The sequence below is a fragment of the Lepidochelys kempii genome, chromosome 6, assembly GCF_965140265.1.
Source record: "Lepidochelys kempii isolate rLepKem1 chromosome 6, rLepKem1.hap2, whole genome shotgun sequence".
Lineage (NCBI taxonomy): Eukaryota > Metazoa > Chordata > Testudines > Cheloniidae > Lepidochelys > Lepidochelys kempii.
In genome coordinates this window covers 118164337-118185689 of record NC_133261.1, presented here as the reverse complement: position 1 = coordinate 118185689, position 21353 = coordinate 118164337, and the positions used below count along the sequence as shown (strand labels likewise).

At 38.7% G+C, this 21353-nt stretch overlaps 1 protein-coding gene across 4 annotated transcripts in view; it reads left to right on the top strand.

The window, feature by feature from the left end:
• BRF1 (BRF1 general transcription factor IIIB subunit) overlaps positions 1 to 21353 on the top strand; it is a 237048-nt gene that overhangs the window by 198646 nt on the left and 17049 nt on the right. The gene's annotated exons all lie outside the window — the stretch shown is intronic.

The following is a 21353-nucleotide window of genomic DNA, read 5'->3' as shown; positions in this document are numbered from 1 at the left end:
GAGACTGGACTGTGTTTCTGCACAATTTAGCTTTTGAGGAGGGCAATGGTGTTGAGATGGGCATTTAGGGTTAAGTGGGTCAGTGGAAGTAGGTAGTGATTGTAGCCTTTAATCAGGTTGTCTTTGGACAAGGTCTCTGGTTGTGCAGTGTTCGTTTCCAGAGTATTTTGAAAATTTACTTCAGACATTAGTTTTCAGAAGCATCCTGGTTGGATATTTCCTGGATGGGAGAATGGCATGTTGTCACTAGACACAGTCTCTTTATTGTCTAAATAAGATAAGTAAAAAACCAAAGAGACCTCTGAGCCCCTTGTATCTGAGTCCCCTTTTTCATGTTCATTAATTTTAAAATTGAATTAAATAAGGCTTTTGCTACGGAGGCAACCAAAATCTTGAATTTTCCTCTACCCCACGATGCCATATTCTGCCTGGCTGCTGTACTCAGCATTGCTTCTTGAGCAGTACTGGCTTCTCTCAAACTTTAAACTAAATTGGATATACAGTAAGCCCAACTTAGTTTTTAATTAATAAAAAGAAAAGGAGGACTTGTGGCACCTTAAAGACTAACAAATTTATCTGAGCATAAGCTTTCATGATGAAATAAGCTGTAACTCACGAAAGCTTATGCTCAAATAAATTGGTTAGTCTCTAAGGTGCCACAAGTACTCCTTTTCTTTTTGCGAATACAGACTAACACAGCTGCTACTCTGAAACCTTTAATTAATAAGTGACACTTAAAGCAGCACAGCCACCTGAAGCAAGCTGCTGAGCATAGTGGTTTGAGCTCAGGGGAGGCGTGGCTATTTGCTGGAGTGCTGCCTGCTCGTTTGTGCTTCTCACACATCAGAACCGTGAAGAACGCCATGTTTCTCCAGTAGTCCATCTACTGTTCTCATCCGTTCTCCAGAGGTGTTGGGCCTACTTTCAAGTTTACTTTCATTTAATAGGATAAATCAGGAGTGGTTTTAAATATTCTCAATTTACCACCATAAGAAAAAGGTCAAAGCACACCCGGCTTTTGAAGCACCAATTTTCAAGAGAGTTCTTAAAGAATAATTTAAACCTAGTAGGGTGCCCAGATTGTAAGTGTGAAAAATCGGGACAGCTGATGGGGGGTAATTGGTGTCCATATAAGACAAAGCCCCGAATATCAAAACTATCCTTATAAAATCTGGACATCTGGTCACCCTAAAACCTAGTTGCATTAGAATGGCATTAAGACATGACAGGTATATTTCAGATGTCTTTTCCAACTACCTGCGAGGTAGGTATATTAATGGACCAGCAAATCATTCCCTTTTTGGTCTTCATTATTGTATCGTGTCAGCCTTGAGTTTGAATGTTTTTAGCTTTCATTTGTCTCTTCTCACAGTGAGTCTTAATATTATTTATTGTTTTTGTGTTTAATGTAGGTCCTAGATGTTTTGACTACAATATTTCTTTAAATCTAGAACAGATTTTCATTCTTCATGGAAAGGAAAATAAGTATTTTTTGTTCTGCTCACAAATTCACAGCAAAAAAAGGATTTTTAAAAGGGAAAATCATTCAGAAACATCTAAAATACACACTGATTAAACAGTGTGGATCATTCACATATGTGCCACGTGGTCTCATGAAAATCAGTACTCTGAGGCTAATCTATGGTGCCATAGCAGTCTACAATAACTGTAAGTGATTGTCTCTCCAAGTATTATTACTGGAATAAAAATGCAGCCCTTAAAATTTCAAGAGATCAAGACACTCATCTCAGCACTCATCATTCCATAAAATGGATCAACAGTATTCTACCCATGCATGCACACAGTTCAATATTCTTTAAAATGATCTCGGGGGCTGATTGTGCTGTTCTGATTCAAACAAAACTCCCCAGTGAAGTCACACTTGGACAGATGTTATCAAGTTAAATGCAGAACAAGAATAAATAACATTAAGGATTGACCTGGACAAATTAAAGTCTGTACTTTGTTCTTTGCAAAAGGCAGTGGGAGCTAAAGAATATCTTTTGTCAAAATATTTTTATGATCGGAGCCATGAAATTACCATGAAATTCAGTGAGGCGCTTTTCATTTATAACTTAGGTTATGGGGAGTTTATAATTTGGGTAATAGGGAGAAGTAGTGTCTAGTAAATATAGATGAGTTTCTGCTACATTATATTGCATGTAGACATAGTAACAAGTTTGGTTTTAGGGCCCAATCCTGTGATTGAATTTATACGAACAGACTCCTGGGGCCCCTTGGCAGTCACTGAAGCTCACGTGAGTGGATCTTGGGAGCTATCTTTGTCTTCAGTGGGGTTCCGTATATAAGTCTGGTTGCAGGATCGGGGCCTTTGTTTGAAAACTTGATAATGACAGAGGGTCTTGTGAACTTCGATTATTTTCAGTTCCTGCAGTGAAACTCTATGCATGTAATTGCAAATGTATATACATTGTTTTTCTATCCAGTGGGTTTCAGAGAGACTCATGAAATCACTGGTGAATGAATGGTGTTTAATTCACAAAAATGCCTTCATTAAATTTATATGATACTGACAATAAATATGTAGGCATGACATTTTATCAGGTTTTTGCTTATAACTATCCAAAGGCAGATTGTCATATCATGAGCAGTTCATCAATGACACGGTTGCCTGTGATTGATTAAAAGTGGCAGATTTATTTCAGCTTCATTCTTTCCATTAGCACTCCTATCGACCATCTGGCAGAGAGAAACCTGACTTGTGAGATGGGCTAGGATCTTGTTTGAAAAATTACAAGGTTTCTTGGGAGCTTTTTGCCAATGTCCAGATGAGCCAGAAATGTATCACTTTCCGTTCCTTTTTGACTGGTTATTGTAATGTGAATTTATGAAGCTTGCTGCTGAGTCAGTCTGTAATTTGTTTTAATATTTGTTAATATTTTTTAATGTTTTTAATTGTTTGCAGTAGATGTACAGTGAATTGTTATAAAAGTGTTGTGTTTAGGTTTCTGTCTCTTTGATAGCATTTACGTTTTGGCTAGAAGGAGTAGAAGCTTGTTGCTTGTAAAATGGAAAAGCCTTATAAAATGGTAGCTATGCAACAAAATCTATGGCTTTAGCTGAAAAAGTTAGTTAGCATTTGAGTTTCACCTGAAAATCATGTGCAAGTCAGTTATCAAGGAGGAAAGTGTAAGTGACATGAAATAAATACAGATTATTAGCCATGTCTCAATCTAGGGAGGTCTGAACGTCCATTAAATGGTAGATGACATGAAAGAAGTATGAAGCTTGCTTTCAAAGAACAGTGAAAGCTCAGGGCATAAAAGGGAGTTTCTCCTGACAGCATTGAGAATTACATCATCCTCTGAATGAGAGCAGCTGCTCTGTTCCCAGCATCCCCTGATGAATAAGAGTGTATCAGGGCTATCTTTAGTAAACAGCTTAATATGGTCTTTCTGCTGCAGAATACAGCACCCAAGATTCTAATGCTGCTGAGCCCATCTGAAGCAACATCTCTCACTCCCCCGCCCCTCCCCCAAACAAAGCAGTTCAAAATGAAGGTATGACATATGCTTCTTAATTCCCCTCTCATATCTACATTTTGCAATGGTCCTTGTAATGATTTATCTTATCTGTGTGCTACAGACAGGTGAATTAAGGACAGAGTGATCAGCATTAGATATGAATTTCCTTGTATTCGTGGGTCTAAATTATATTAGTGGTATGTTAGATCTTAATTAAACATAATGGTATCGGTCTGTTATTTTTTAAAAAATAAACCATAAAATATACATTTAAATTCTCAGTGTGATAGATTCATATCTGTAAGGCTTTGAAGTGTTTGGGTGCATATATGAAACAGTCTCCACTGAGGTACCAATTTAGTTCCTTAAAGCACAATAAAGTATTAATAGAATGATAATGATTTCCTCATAAATATGTTTAACATCACCATCACACCGCCAGACTTAGACCACCCACTCAAATGTAACATTGCCACCTAAAAAAATGAGCAAAAATATACATAAAGGTCAGAGTAACAAATTACTAGGAGATCACCCTTGAAGAATAATCTCCTAGTACTTTATTTTCAATTCAAAGTACATTTTTGCAAATTATATTAGGAAGCAATGTTAAGTGTGTATGGGTGACGGTAAGCCTCAGTCTTTAGAATTGGTAACTGTCTGGATCCCTTAACTGTTTGTTTCCATACTTTTTAATGTTTGGGGTTTTTAAAGGTATAGAACTTTGTAAATGAAATGAAATTTTTGGATTTTAGCTGTACTCCACTGAAACATTCTTTCAGTCTTAACTCTCTAACAAAGGTTTTGTTTACATATCCAGGTCATATGGATAATACGTAAAGTCCCTGATTTGCAAGTCTCGTACATTGTTTTGGGTAATGTCATACTGGATATGAAAATCTAGATAACATTTAATTGGTCACCTGAAAGTATTGCATAGAGGATTAGGATGTGTTTGTACTTTTGAGCACTGTCATCTCAATTATAATACCCTTTTCCATTTTTTGAGGTGTTCCACCAGATGTTAAAAGATCCACTGCTCTGTTTTTGTGTGTATATGTCCAATTATTGTTCATCCACTTTATCTAATGTTGAAAGGTCCAGTGACTATTTGATACATCCACTGTGAAGATGGACTCACTTGGGACAAAGTGTGATTATTCTACAGTCAAGTTTATCTTTATCCTAAAATGTCTTGCCCAGAGGTTTCTCTTTGTCCTACTTACATTTCCTTTTTGAAACAAAGGCTTTTTGGGCAGCTGCATTCCTATTCATACCATATTTGGATAACTGACCAGACTTCCACACATCATCTCAGTGCTGTCTTCTAGATCATTTGCCAGTTGACTGCTTGAACACCATCTGTTCCTGGCAAAAGTTACCTTCAGATACCTAACAAAGCAGGTCATGAGAAAAAGCAAAATCTTTCAGGATCTAATGTTGTTAACAGATATAGTTTTTTCACCTTCTTTAATGTTTTCCTGATGTTTTCCTGTTTCCTTGAGGAAACAGACTTTTCAGGCACTTTCTCTCACTCAAGTCCTTTTTATTTTTTCCCCCAGTGCTACAATCTTTTCCCAAACAAACAACAAGTAGTGGTATTGAGTTGCACAAAGGTGTTTGGAACAGTGTAATGATATGTGAGATCCAGTGTTCAAAAATTATTTGGAAAAAGGGGTGAACAGTGTTAATGAAATTAGCAGAAGACAATAAATTGAGTGTGGTTCTGAACATCATTAAGGAATAAGATGTAAAACAACTACACCTAGAGGGCTTTAGAAACAAGGGCAGGAAATAAAGTGAGATTCATTGTGGAAAAATTTGATCTAATGCACCCAAAAAAAAATCAAAATCTGAAATGCACATAATAAATGGGAGTGAAACCTGTAGAAACCATAATACTGGAAGATATGGGGGCAGGGGGGAGATAGTGGTCAGCAAATTATATATGAGTCTGTAATTAAGGCTAAGTTTGAGCCATATGTGCAAGAAACATCACATCATGGATTAGGGAGGAGAAGAGTTCTTCCCTGTAGAACTTTGAGTCTAGAATGTTGTGTTCAGTTGTTTGATTGTCTGCACCAGAAAGATATAGAGAAATGAGAGGGAACTCAGAGGAGAAAAATAATGGTGTCTGGAGACGGTGACTTATAAGCACACATAGCTGTCAGGTCTGACTTTGCCAGAGTATGTATAGTTTGGTTCAGGAGTGACTAAGGGATGACATAAACATCTACAAATACTTGAAACAAACAAACAAACAGCAAAGGTGGAGAACAATGATATAGGGTAGTATGGGAGGGTAGAACTAATAGTAAAAGGATGAACCTTAGAAAAGGAAAATTTCACTGGAATAGCAGAAAAGCATGTCTTGACAGTGCAGTCTATAATTAGACTGTGGTTTAGTCTCCAAAGGGAGGTTGAAGCCCCATCGTTTTTGTGACAAAGAACAAGAAACTTGACCGTGTGCACTGGCTAGATGATATGAGTAATGGTCTCCTCTAATTTCTCTGACTAGTATGATGCCCTTCACTATTGAGAGTGAGGAGAAAGCAGAAGCCAAAGAACCCAGGTAGAAACTAGCAGGAAGGAAGAACCGCTGTTCCTTGTCCCCTTGCCTGTGCTGGAGCATGGGGCCTTTGGAGTTAGGACTCTTTTTGGGTAGGGAGGAGTTGTGTGTGTAGTAGGGCTAAGAGAGCAGCCACACACTGCTCTCTGCTTCCTTCTGACTGGGTGGATAACTTTGTGGAAGTTATCTGCTCTAATCTAGTGGTCTCCAAACTGGGGTGCGCGAGATGATCCCAGGGGGTGCGCGGCCACTTCCAGGTTTTGAGGCCCCTACCCATAATAAAAATAAAAAATGATGACACACAAAAACAAAATAAGGCAACAAAAAAGAGTGAGACATAATTTGAATATTTTTTTATTTAACAAATGCTTTTCTAGACTTTTTCTGTGCAAAAACATTGTCTGTTACCAAATCACATTTCTTATTTGCCAAAAAATTTACAAGTGTCTAAATTTGAGCTTGAGGCCCAGGCCAAATGGCCCTCCTGGCCCCACTCTGATTGGCCCTGCTGGCAGAGGAACCAGTGGCCGCACAGCTCCACAGTGTTATTCCAGAATAAAGAGGCTCCCATTTTTGTAACAGTTTGCCTTTCTGTAGTGTGACATGCATTTCTGGTAGGTTTTTTTATTGTAATTTAAAATTTGATTATATGCTACAGAATCTGGTTATATAATGTCTTAATGTTACTTCCTCTCAAACTGAGTAACTATCTTATTCTGGACTTTGGCTGTAGAGTTTATTCCTGTCCAGGACTGGTTATTAGCTGATCAACAAGAAGCATCCTCTGATTACTGTAATATTGAATATAGGAATGTGTAATTGACAGTGGGAGAAGGTAGGCTTTGCCTGGGTGACTATACCAGAACAAAGCCTGAGTATTTAAGCTGTATGTTGGTAGAGGAGTTCTGAAGGTAAAATCCACCTCCCCAGCCTGGAGTCAGGATCCAAGGCCTGGATTAGTGTTCGCAGCCCTCTGGCACCAGTTTTATGGGGTATTGGTACCGCTGGATTCATGTATGTACCAGTCCATAGCCCCTTCTATAGTCTGTCCCCAGTGTGATCTTCCATGCAGCTTATGTGGGGCCAACACAGGGAACGTTTTTGTAATGTGTTGGGAATGCAAAGGCACCCTGTGCAGCTGCTTGTCCCTACATAGCCCTGTGCAAAGTTTACGTGGAGCTGAGGGGCTTTGTACTGGCTCTGTGCACCATGAGTGAATTTCACTCTTAGTGAGTAAATAGAGGTCCTTGGAGAAAGTGATGGCTGACTGCATGGGCCTTTATATTTTACTGCTGCTGATAGAGATCATCTTGGGCCAAATACAGATCTGGTGTAAAAGGATTTGTGATATTTTTTGAGGGGAGAGGGTTGAACAAGGGCCAAATTTTTTCCTCAGAATTCAATTTCAGTTAATTATATTAGTAATTTGAAAAGAACTGAAAACATGGTTTAGAAGTTTGTAGATAGGATGCTGATTTTCCATGAGCATTTGACTCTCATACACTACTTCAGGTATTAAGACTGCAGTCATCTCTCTTCTCTCAACAACAAAGAAAAACTACTGTGAATTTCAACAGCTGTCCCTAGTGTGAAAGAGAATTGTCTTGACCTTTTTCTGACATTGCTTCTGTTGACCCATTTGAAATTGTTTGTCTTACAGAAACAAATCTAAGACTAATTATTTCCTAACTCTAATTACTATTCTCATGGACATTTTTTCATTTTAAACAGAAATAGTTACCTTAGTGTGTTTTTTTTCATGATTTCTTACTTTAGCAAGCACGAGAGGAAAGTAAAACTTGTTTTGCTGGTGGTTCGATGTAGTTTGCTTACTCATGTGAAAACAACTTATATGGAAACAACTTGTTTGTACAATACTTTTGAAAGATATGCAGCTTCTTGCTCAGCAAAACTTCACTTCATTATAGAGTCTAAATGTGAAAATGCCATTTTTTAAAATGTTCATATAGGTGCTTTATAAAGCAGCCCATTTTTGATCCTTTAATATATACAAAAATATCCCTAAGCATAATAGACAAACTGCATCAGCTCAGCAGCAATAAATTGCTTGCTAGTAATTCATGTCTGCCAAACGAGCCCCTGCAAACCTTGAGAGTTTACTGCCACTGGGTCTTTTTAGGAGGAGCATGAAAGTGCGGGTTAAAATCACAATGAGGAAAGAACCTCAAAGTATACAAACTCCCTCCTCTTACAAAGTCACATCACCCAAACCAGCAAGAATTTCAGACTGCTGCCAGCACCACGAAAGCTGCTCAAGTTGCAGGTGTCTTTGGATCCCTGTGCAATGATATTCTAAACATGATTTTGGATGTGTGTGTGTGTAAAGTGCACCTAAGGCATAATTTATGACTTTGTCAAAGATGGGATGGAAAAGCCTCCAAAACAGCACTTCTAATTGTGTGGCCTTTTTCCTTCAAAATGTTTTTGTTTTATTTTGTCTGGCACCAGTGAAGATTCCCAGAACCCTAATGCAAATAAAACAGCACTGCTTTTTAAAAATGTCTCTGTTGACTTTGTCCCTCAGGCTGATGAGCCTAACAGAACTGAAGAGCTTAAAAATAAAATTGCATATTAGATTTTTTTCTTAATTTGTTCTGCTTTATCAATCCAATTGAAGTATGATTCTTGTTTAAAAAATTCATTTATCTGTCTATCTGTCTATCTATCCATCCCCTTAAGACTTTAAAATGTTGTTTTTTATTTTTATACTGTTACTGAAAATTATTTGTGACATTTTCTGTTTAGGCTGTTAAAGGTTTTGGCAGCTAGAACATGGATTTTGTCTTTTGATGGTGAATTCAATTCATCGTTTATTTCAGAGTCCTTAGGTGTTTAAATGTGCAGTGATAGACAACTAAAACTCATGCTGTGCTAGAGTTGGCTAGGTATCTACAGTAGTTCTAGCATTTGCAAAGAATTAGAACTTGTTTAATCTGTTTCTAATAAACGTAAGCCTTTTTTTGCTATTTATATTAGTAGCTAGAGCCAACTTAGTGTTTGTCTGACAGATACCGTACACCTAGCTTCTCAGTTCTTACTTATGATGCTGTCATCCTGAGAAAATAGCTTGTGAATCATGGTTTATAAATTTCAGTACTAAAATATGCTTAAGAAGAAGAAAGAAAAATGGATCCACAAAGGTGCTGATGATGTAAAAGCAACCAAGTACATAGCTTGTTCATTGACCAAGGTGGTTAGTAGGTAAACTTCGAGGTGATCAACTTTATTTGCACTTTGTTACTAATGAAAATTTTTCCAGTGAAGGGAGGCTGATTAAAATATCATTAATATAAGGCTAGGTAATTTCTTTTGTTCAGGGAAGCACAGAGACAGGAGAGGAAGAGGATGGATACTTCAGTGGTTAGGGTGCTAGCCTGAGGCTTCCTCTCTGACCTTTGGCAAGTCATTTAGTCTCTCTGCCTCAGTTCCCCATCTGCAAAATGGAGATAAAAAGCACCTCCCTACCTCCCAAAGGTGTTGAGGATAAATACACTAAAGATTGTCAGGTGCTCAGATACTGTGGTAATGGGGGCCACAGAAGTACCACAGGTAGGTAGGAGGGGAACAGTGGGATGTAATTGTTGATGAACTCTGTTTGTAGTATGCATGTCAACCCTGGCTGAAGCCATGGAGAAGGAATATTGGGGCATGGTCACGGTACATGGTCAGTGTGATTTACTCTGCATTCTTTCTGACCCGGCCACCCTTTGTTGTCACATAACACACAAGGGTTCTCTGTATAGGGCTGCAGTTGGCAAAAATACCATCCCACATTCATGCTGCTTTTGCAATGTTAATTTTGGATTTATATCCTGGGAATTGAGTGGGGAGTTGGAATTTGGCCTACCACATGCTGTTCAGCATGGGTGTTAGAATTCACATGGAATATATATATTTGATATGAATTTGATAAATCAGTTTAGGGAATATATTGGATAGATCAATCTTTACCTTTTAAAGGCTTTTTAATGCCTTTCTGTTGGTGGGTATAGCTTGCTTTGTGCAGTATCTGGATGACTTACATTTCAAGTAAGTGGTTTTTAATTTTGTTCACTGGGAGACCTTATGAACCTTTCTTGTTTAATTATAAATAGATACCTATAGCCTCCTATTAACGTTTTCAAATAAGATGTTCAAAAACTCAAACTTAGATGTAACAGTGAAAGTTTATTTGTGACTTTGACACTTTTCTTTTCCATTAATACTGGGGCAAACTTTATAGTTCTAGGCTAGTAAATTCTTGATCTAATGTGCTGTAGTTTACTTCAAAGCAAAGGGTCATGAACTGCTACTGAACTAATTCCTAAATGTAAGTCTGCCATGTATATGGTTGAATTTGATTCAGTGGCATTAAAATGGTTTATTCGGAGAGACCTAAGCTTCCATGAAAATATGCACAGTATACCCGAAGAGTTCATTATATATATATATATATAAAAATATATATTTTAAAACAAATACTTCCTCCATCTCTTCATCTACTTTAATACTGCAGTAAACAACCAAGAAAAGGAAAGTACAGATTTGTGTAGTCATCCTAAACGCTTTAAATGTAGCGTTGCCAAGTATTAATGTTCCCACGGTACTCTACAGATGCAAAAATTAAGGCAGCTGGAATGATTCTGCAATGCTGATAAAGGAAAATACAGAGTGTGGCAATTAAAACAACTGGAAAAGGAGACTTTTTTTTACAAGTTAGTCCAAAACTGACAGTTGTCTCATTGGTCTAAACTCTTCTAAAACATTTGTTGCATTCTTTACCCATATACAGAATACAGCAGATCTAAACTTAAAAGATTCAGGACATATGTTTAAAAAAAGCGATTCCATCCTTTTAATTTAGCATTTGTTGTTGGCTGACTCTTCAGAACTTGTTTTTCAAATCTACAGAACAAAATGAGCACAGTGACAACAAGAAATAAACAAAAATAGCAACTTACACTGATTTAAAACTTAATTTGATAATGGTTAAAGGTTTTCCTTATTTTCCTGATATGACACAATTCCAACAAATTGTTTTTTGCATGCTGTAATGTATGCATTTATTGATGCTTTTGGTTTAGTTGACATTTGTTCTAATGGAAAAACAAATTGGCAAAATTATTACTAGTGGACTTTGAAGTAGTGACTTCAGGCTGGGCTTAATCTTCTTTTTGCTTTGGAGAGGGATGTGTACAGCACAAAAGGTTAAAAAGACTCTGCACATATGTAGCCTCCCAATTAAACACTCTGCTTCTTTCTTTAAGTAGCTGAGGTCTTTTAGGTATATCAGTTTTTCTCTTTTCACTGTGAATTTTTAGTTTAGAGTTCCTGAGGTATAAGTTCAAAATAAAAAAAAATGCAGTAGGATTAACCTAAAAGTATAATTTTATTGATCTTCAAACATAGCTCAGAATGTAGAAGGATTTAAACTATATTGGGGAATTTACAGTCTGCACTGTTTTGTACAGTACCTGTTTCAAGTAACTAAAATAGCTGAGGTGAAAAATTCTTTGAGGTAAAAAAGAAGGGATTTACTTGAGATGATTAGCATTTGTTCCATGTTTTACACATTCATATTATAGTTGCATTAATATCTGTTGTGTATCATAAATATGATGAAAAACTTCTTGACACTACAGAGTAATCTGCTGACAAAAATGATTTTCATGGGGAAAAAAACTTTTTATATAAATGAAGCAGCATAGAGGCACCTATTTGTAATATACTTCACAAATTTCACCATGCCTAGTCAGTCAACTAAACCTTTTTTTCCCCACTTTCCTTGCTCCATATCCCAATAATCAGTATAATAAAGATGGCAAGATTTATGTTTTTTTTTAAATAGAGTTGTTTTTTACGTTCACAATTCAGATCCTTTGTAGGCTGGAAGATGTCTGTGATAACTGGAGAATTAGTTCAGTGACATTACAAGAGCTGAAGAAAGGTTAAGCAATTAGGAGGGAAAAGGATTTTTAGTCACGCTTTTGTTTGTTTGATGTTCATGCTTATGTAACTTCAGTGACTAATATTTTATACAAAGGAAGCCTTTCTTAAAGGTTCAACACCTAGGTGCACTGGTTTAACTTAAGATGGGATTTTAAACTGATTTTATTTGCCCAATGCAATAGGCTGTGTTGGGCATGCTTGTTCTGGTTTAAGCCAGGTTTATATTGGTTTAGTTTACACAACAAAGTTAGGTTGACGTAAGCCATCTTGCGTTAGTCTACCTGTGCACGTGTCTACACGTAAATTTGTCTTCCACTGATGTAAGCACCCCATTAGGGGTGATGCAGTAACAGAACCTCTCTGAGTGGCGTTGAGCCAGGGTCAATGTACTGAAGTTGATGCAGCATGAGTGTTGACACTAACAGTCCTCCAGCAGCTTTCACAATGGCCAACACTGTCCTCTCTGGTCACAGTTTTGAACTCCACTGCCCAGGTGTCATGGAGACCCAACAGTCCCTCTCTCACCATCACCACCACCACCTTTTAAATGTTAAAACCCAGCACATTTTTGAAATGCTTTTTCCTGATTGTCCAGCGTGGCAAGCACACCTAGCAGATCTCGATTGTTGTGTGCAGCTGCCCAGCCGACCTGCAGTAGACAGGAGATTCTGGATCTCCTGGGAAAGTGGGGAGAAGAGGCTGTGTAGGCACAGCTATGGACCAGCCGTAAGAATGTGGCCATCTACAAGCAGATTGCATGGTGGATGCTTTTACTTTTACATCATATCGAATTTTCTGTAGTGGTTTTGTTACTCAATAACATTCTATTTTTTAGAAAATAATTTATCTTTATTCTCATTCTCAATATATGCTGCAGAATGCCGGGCTGTACTAAAAGCACCCACTGACCTGTTACTGTTCAGAGTGACACAACGCCTAGGATCAGTGACACAAACAGTGCAATAATCATAGATGTACAGCAAGCACCACAAAATTAATTGGTGCATTGACAGTGTGACATTCATACATACACGCAAAGCACCACACAATTCCTAACAGGGCCCAAAACAGCAGGGCGAGTTAGCACACAGTCTAGCTCCACACATTACTGTGGCTTACTGTTAGTGCTTGCTCTGTGGCACCCTTTGCAAGGCTTTGCTGCTGTAGCCTCCAGCATGTAAGTCACTCCCAGCTATGTCTGTGTGTGGGCTGCAGCCGGCCAGCCAGCCGCACCTTGGCTCTAACCAGCATTGGTTATGCTGCAGGGTGACCTCAACACACCCAGTCCCAGATCATCACCCATAAATGTGTATCCTGTGCTGCCCAGACCTCTCCTGCACAGTACAAGTGTATATAAAGTGTATTATTTCTTTCATAGAAATAATATGCACATAACTTGTCACCATAAATGGAGTTTCCAGACACTTCAGTTCAAGCACACTGGGTTAGATAAAACAAATTTATTAATTACAAAGAGAGAGATTTTAAGTGAGTACAAGTATTGAGGCATAAAAGTCAGAAATGATTACAAGAAAAATAAAGATAAAAGTTAGGCAACTGGTGCCTAATTTAACAAATTATGTTAAATTCAAAACAGAGGACGAATCCAACGAATGCTTCCTTTGTCGCTTCAGATGCCTTGAATGCAATTGGGGGCAAGGTGCCTTGCAGGATTTTCCCTTTTTTTTATAGTTTGTCCCCTTCTTGAAAACATTTCCAACTGGATACGAGGAGAGAAAAAGTCTATGGGGAAGGATGTTTACTGCTGCTTTTTCCTCACCTGTTTGAGCTTTCTTTGTTTACCTTCCTGCTTTATGACTGTGTTCACTGCTTACATGCAAATTAAGCAGAGCACACATTCCTTTGTTTGAGACAGACCTGTTTTGCAACCTCAGTTTGGAATATATGTTAGTAATACCGTACAGTGGAGTCTTATAACTTCGCATAAAATATTGCCACGCACATTTTATCAGGAAAGTAATGACCAGCAAATTATGAGTTTTCAAATGATAGTTCACAAGTAAGGCTATGATTTAGTCACAGGTATTTTTAGTATAAGTCATGGACAGGTCACGGGCTAGAAACAAAAATTCATGGCCTGTGTCCTGTCCATGACTTATACTAAAAATACCTATGATTAAATCTTGGGTGGGGGCGAGTGGGCTGCTGCTGAGGGGCATCCGGGGCTGGGGAGGGCGCCTGGGGCCAATGGCACCTGCTGCTGGGGGCCATGGACTGCGCGGCTGCTCCAGCCTGCCAGGGACCGCTGCCTGGAGCAGCGGCTGGTGTGGCTGTTCCCGGGGCCACCTGAGCAGCTGGCCCTGGGTTCAGCCACACTAGCCCCTGCAGAAGTCACGGAGCCCTACTCACAAGGCATACTTTGTACATAGATTATTACCATAGTGTGTAGGGTGTGAATACCAGGTACATTCTGTCACAGACTTCCAATGTGAAAGTTAAAGCTGGCTTGACTCAACTTTAACTCTCATAGCTGTATTTTAAAAAATTAATTAGTTTAAGAGACTGCACTACTGGCCCACTTCTTCCTTTTAATGCAATTCCTGTTAGGGAGGTCATGACTCGAAACTTACCTCAGATACATGCTGTTTCATGGGTGGCAAACTACCAATTTCATCTCAGTTAAATCAGTCATGTAACACTGATCTCTTAAATTGCACAAAGTCCTGAGATACACAAGTCATGAGAGTACAAAGTATGGTATTTGCCTTTGTATGTGTACCACCATATCGCCATTAGGCTGTTTGAGTAGTCATGTTCAGTGCGTACCTCAAAATATGTGTAATGTAAAGATATACTTGCTATTTAAATAAGAGATTTCCCTTAATTGGCTGTTATAAATTAGAGGCAAGAAGAAATGATTTATTGCTTATAATTGGAAATGAGTTATGAAGACGAATGTTGGTAATCATGAAATAAAATTTGGAATACATTGATTTCCAGATGGTTGGCAATGAAATTGCTCTTTAATGTAATATATACCAGACACATGGGGAGAGGGGGATGTTTCTACTGTATACCCTTGTGCTTTGATGAGTTACTTGTATGAAATTACAGTTACCTGAATCTTAAATTAATGTGTTCCCCTGCATATACCTGCAAGCGGCACCTCGTTTAAACAGTGTTGTATTATCTGAGGTAGTGGAGGAGGAAGAAGTAATTTAATGTTATGTCTAGTATGATATTTGTCCTTGTAATGTCACATACTTTAAACAGGAAAGATCTGACAATAAATCTTGCATCACCTTTGGGTATAACAGTTTCTGTGGATTGTTCTCCGAGACTGCACATTACTAGATGTTTTTCCTTTTCATCTTTGGCCTCATTATCTGTTTTTATGAGGTTGAGATTGATCAAAAACACCTGTCCAAAAACAAATACTTGTAGACCTCATCAGCTACATCTGGGATAATACATTTGTACCAGAATTAAAGGCAAAAACCCTACTGTTAAGAACTTTGCCATTGGAAATACACATCTTCACAATGTAATTTAGCTCTAATCAGATTATAGAAGTGTTTGTGTGATTTGTTAATTTAGAAAGATTTGTCTATCCGTATCTGTAAGCACAGGATGTAAAAATGATTGGTGTTTAGATTGCCTTATATAATTTCCATAAATTTTTTCTTCTCAAGGTACGTGCCTTATATACCACAACCATTTTGGGCCCCAGTACAGCAAGGCAGTTAAGCACTTAAAGTGGGACTACTTGCATACTTAAAGTGAGGCACAGGTTTGTGTGTCTTACTGATTTGGAGCCATAGTGTGGTTTTTTACATACTTTTCAGAGTAAAGTTGTAACCCAGCTATACAGCTTCCTCTGTTTCAAGAAGCTTTTCCTATAAGATGCAAATCTGCCTTTCTGCCACCATTTCATTTGAGCAGGCAGAAAAGGCTCCAGCTGGTGTGGTGAAAGGGATGGCATCTTTTGGATAGTGGCTTTGATCAAGTCTAGATTTTTTTTTTTAAATTGCAAATACTTTTCGCTATTGACAGCTCTCAAGAGGTGAGTTCATCAGCATCCATATTGACAAATCCAGTAAAGTCTTCCACTAGGGTTGCCACCCGTCTGGGTTTTACCTTCTGTGTCCGGGTGCCATTTAGGGTTGCCAGGCACCTGGTTTTTGGGGACCTGGCAACTCTAAATGGCACCTGAACCAAAAGCCAAGCAAGCAGCAGGCAGGCTCCTTGAGATGATCCGGGGGGGCGGGGCAGAGTAGTGAGCGATGTGGGTTGGGGCCTTGGAGGAAGAGGCAGAGCAGGGGGCAGATCAGAGGCAGGGCCTTGGGGGAAGAGGCAGAGCAGGGACTGGGGCCTTGGGGTTGTGGTTACCAGCAATTAGAAAAGTGGCAACCCTTTCTTCCACTTTCATAATGTCAGAAAGTAGGTGCATTGGCCAAGGCAGTAAAGTTACCAGAGCCAGCCTTTCTTGACCTAGAGCAATTGCAATTTCCCATGGTCTGCAGTAATTTCTTAGAGTGAGAGACATATAGAGGCTCTCCTTGATCTGCTCTCTGGTTTATTTTTGCTTGAGGCTCAGTGCCGTGGCTTTATATTTGAACTCCCTCCATTTTTGTAGTTGAAAATATCTTGTTGTGGTCAGTGACAAAAACACCGTGTTGATGTTTTACAGCATTTTTTTGAGGTCTTGGAGATCAGTGAGTGCTGCAGGTACACAGCAAAATATTCAGTCTTGTCTTTCATCCCTATCCACTCCTCCCTTCTCACTCACAAGAACAGGTATGGAAAATGTGTCCAGGCACCTGTATATTAGCAGAGTGCTTGTCTGTTCTGAAGAAGATGCAATAGTCTTTAGGAAAACAGCGCAGATGCTGACTTTATTCTTCACCAGTAGATGTTTCTCTTGAGGTATGTCTTCACTCTAGCGCTAGCCCAGGTGATCAGCATCTGGCTCTGAGCCACTCTGCTTTGCCTTGTCCAGGTGAGAGCATCCCCACTGCAAAGCCTACCCCCTTTACTGTTTCCTTACTGGGTATGTCTTCATTGCACATTTTCACCTGGGCTCTTTACCCAGGTTTTAGCCTTTGCCCTGACCCCTTGTCCACACAGAAAAACCTCTAACCTGTGTTTGGAGGTGCTTTAAACCTGGGCTAGTTTACACAGTTGAGAGTATGGGTTAGAGCCAGGTGCCAGTGTCACTCAGACTGCAACCCATCTACTTAGCAGTAGTTGCATTGACTCCAAGCTGCCAGAGAAATGTTTTGTTCTGTCCTGAGAATATGGATCTTCAATCCCTCACCTTCTGCAAAAATACCATGGGTCTGAGGCTTAGGATAGCCAACTATGCAGGCTGGAACCAATGGCAGGCTTAAAGTTTGCTGCTAGCAGTAGCTTGACGCTATTGAAAAGAGGAGATTCCCAACTTTCTAGTAGGGGGGACACCATTAAATCCTTGACCTGGAAACTATTTAATGTCACTGTTAGAGATGTTTACAATTGTTGGTTTTCCCCTTCTGCAGAAGTCTGTTCAGTTGGTCCTGGTACAAAGACAGCCTGGCTTTATAACTGAGAGCGATGCCAAAACAACACCAATAAAATTCTCTAGAGCACTTCACAGTAGATTTTCTGCCACACATGTGGTGTTTACAGAATGTATGATGGAATGGCATGGTTATATAGGTTTCATTGGCACTTGTCTCGGATGACCTGCATAATTTTACTCAAGGTTTCTCCACTCATGATTAACACAGCCATCACAGACTCGTGATGATAAACCCATTATATCACATCACGCCATCATGTATTCATTGTCTGTCTGTCCTTCTGTCTATAACATTAGTATGGGTGGTAAGCAGCAGTAAGAGGTTTCCTATGTGGATGGGTTAAATTAAATTTCAGCAGTAAGAGAGCTTTTGGTGACTTTCTAAAACTATTATTTCCAGAATTAAATTGAGGAGATTGTTATGGTATAATAATCCCCTGGGTGGATGAATTACCTAATATAAATTACACATCTGTATTGCCCCATAACTTCCTTTCTGTTTTATGTACTGTGTTATATAATCTTTGTTTATTAAGTAATAAGCAAAATAAAAAGTTTGTTTTAAAAACTTTTTAAAAAAGTCAGCTTGTTTTTCAAAGCATTTGTTCACTTTGAAAGTTCAATTTATGTGATCTTCAGCCCTGTCAGATTCTATTATACTGAATCTTCTTTTAAATTGTTACGCTGGAGGACAAACCTAGATGCTGTCTTGTACGTCTTAACTGAAGCTGGAGCTAAGCAGATTCTACAGTGAGCAGACACTAACAACAAATACTGTGCCATTACTTTCTGACCAAAAAAATGTCAAGAGTATCAATTTCACATGTTATATATGTTGGTTGACTGGAACATATGAATAATTTTTCAAAATTAGCTTGAAACCTGTATGTTGCACTTGGCGTTTGTACATCTTTTTCCTTTTGTAGGTTTGCTTTACCATTCACAACATTGCTTGTTTTGTGGTTTATTTTTAATATATTTAATTCTGTCAGTTTCATAGTTCATAATGCAAATGTATAAAACCAGAAGATACAGTAAATGATGAATGATTACAGAAGCATTTAGAAAGATCATGAGAGCCATTTCATTTTTGTCAAAGTATTATATTTTAAACAGAATCATGCTGTATATCACAATGCGTCTTAACCCAGGAAATGATACAAAACATATGAGACAAAACAGCTCCTAATTCAGAGTATTTCTTCTGCTCAGCAAAAGCGCAGTGTTCAGCAAGTCTGATGAGCTGGGATAGATGGGGAGGTAGTCGTGTTGATGGGGGTACATGCATGTTGAAAGTGGCATAAAGGACTTTGGCTGTCCTCTTTTTGTGAAGCTGCTCATTTGAGCATTAATGCCCTATCCCACTCAAGCCTCAGAAACAGCTCTGTTCTTCAGTGATGGCACACTACAATATTCTAGCCTTCCCTGGTTAAATCAGACTGCAGAAGGAGCCAGTATCTGTAGCCATGGCAGCCAGTAATTTATTGTTCCATATGGTTGGTGTGGCAGCAGCTGCTCTGTTTTAAGGAGGTCAGGGCATCAGGGCATTTAAAAAAAAAAAACACTGTAAAATCTTTTTTCAGTGCTCTGTACAGTAATAGTTAGGGGTCTCTGTGGAGATAATGACATCACCAGCCAAGAGACAAAATTACTTTTTTTTTAATTGAAGAAGTTATCCTCTTAGGAAAATAAGTTGACACAATGTATCTCTGTGTGTGATGGTTTTAGTTCTCCACTTTTCACTGCTGGTGTTTGTTGATCATACATACTAATTAATGAGCCTGGTCCTCTTGCTTAAATTGGGATTAACTCTGCTGAAGTCAGGGGAGTCCCACTACTGTAAGATCAGTGGAAGGAAGAGGAGAATCAGGCCCAGTGTCTTTCCAGTACTTCATATATATGTTTTTTCTGTATTATTTTTGGCTTGCTCTGAGAACTGCAGTACTTCTACTACTGAGAAATAAACATGCTTTCTGAACACTAACATAGTAGAGGAATACAGCCTGTGGAGTACGTAGTCTCTCGTTGTTGTAAAGTGCAATAGAATGGCTCCTTATGTTTAGGGTTGTAGTTTACAAATAGGGATTTCACAAGTCAGAATCCTTTTTTCTTCATTATGGGAACATTTGTAATTAAAATGACACTTGAATATTTACTGTGTACTTAGCGTAGCAGTGATTGTATTGTTCAGTGTAAGCGCATGCATTATTGCCTCTGAAACAAAGGCCAGAACATTCTGAGTGCCTTCTGGGCTTATTTTATAGCTTGTTCTAACTGGGGAGGGGCAAGGCTTCAGGGTATTCTTGGGGGGCATGTTGTCACTCAATAACGTGGCAACAAATCTAATTTTTGGATAGAGTGTTAATTGCAATAATCACACTGTTTTCAAATAGAGAGCTTTAATATCTACTGCTTTTCAAGTATGTGAATACAGGGTAACAGATATTTTACCAGCAACCTTCATTTATCTAGCCTATTGATATTGTTACTGCATTCTCATGCGTGTGTGCATCTAAATTGGTACTCTGTATTAGAAAACCATGATTAACAGTATAATACACATATTCAGATATTAGGAAAGTTGTATAACTCAGGTGGGGCAGCATAAAGAGGAAGTCGGACACAGAGTAAGATTCGTATCTGTGCCTTCAAATGTTTTCTCTGTGTGTCGAAGGATCCATTGGGACTTACAGGGAGTAAATACATTCTCTGGGTTAATGGTATCATCTTCTTCCATGATGATGTTGGTAATCATGAAGTGCAACAGACAATAGTTGTAAAAGAATACCGTTGTATTCCAAATCACTCTGTAGGTGCAAGCGCATAGACTCTGCCTTTGAAATGTTGCCCAAACATCAGCTTGGTTGGATGCACTGAAAACAAGTTCACTTTGGACTGCCCCAGATGTTCAAGTATCCTGAAAATGTGCTGAAGCGCTGCAAAGAAGACTCTTAGCTGAACGCCTGTCTCTTGAATTTTAATATTTTCTTCTCTATCAGATAATGAAGACTAAAACTCTCCACTCATTCTCTGGGGTTTTGCTTCCTACTGTAGAATAGTCAGATTTAGTGTCTTTTTTTAAATTGGAGAACAACTTCTTTGTTTGTATGCTAAAGAATGCCAGAATCAGTGGCTGAATAGAGGGAAAGAAGCATCTTACTCTAAATGAAAGCTTAGCTCTGGAGGTGTACATCTCTGTGAATGAAACTTAGACTTCATTCAGAGGTATGCCCGGGAACCTGTGTGAGCAGAATTTAGGTACCAGGCAAACCATTCTCTATAGCTGGGTATACCTGGGTGAAGAGAGGGGACACAAAGCAACCAGAACTCAGTTGAGAACAGTGTTCATAGCAATAAGGAAACAGGATTTGAAATGACTCGCAATGACAACACTTAGCACTTGAGTGGCAAAATAATACAGACTGATCTCCAAATGTGTGTCTGCGGTCCTTTCCCCAGCTATGCAATACTTTTAAAAATATGCTCAAGTTCAGCTTCCAGGATTTCTTTCTTTCAGCTCATGTAGGATCCTTTTGTTTTTTGCTGTTGTCTAGTTCAAGATTAGATATAAGATGTTAAAACCATACTGATGTAATCTCGATACATCAGTGTAAATCTGGAATCACCTCACTGAAATAAAGGGAAGTGATTCCAGATTTACACTGGTGTAATTAGGAACAGAATCTGGCTCACTGAATCTGTCCTTCTCACTATAACAGAAAAGAGGGAGGGGCCAGCAATGGGTAGAAATTTTTTGGCCTTCAGAACATGTGGCAAAAGTAATCTATTTTATAGGGCCTTTGGGGAGAGCTAAGAAGGGCTTTGGGTG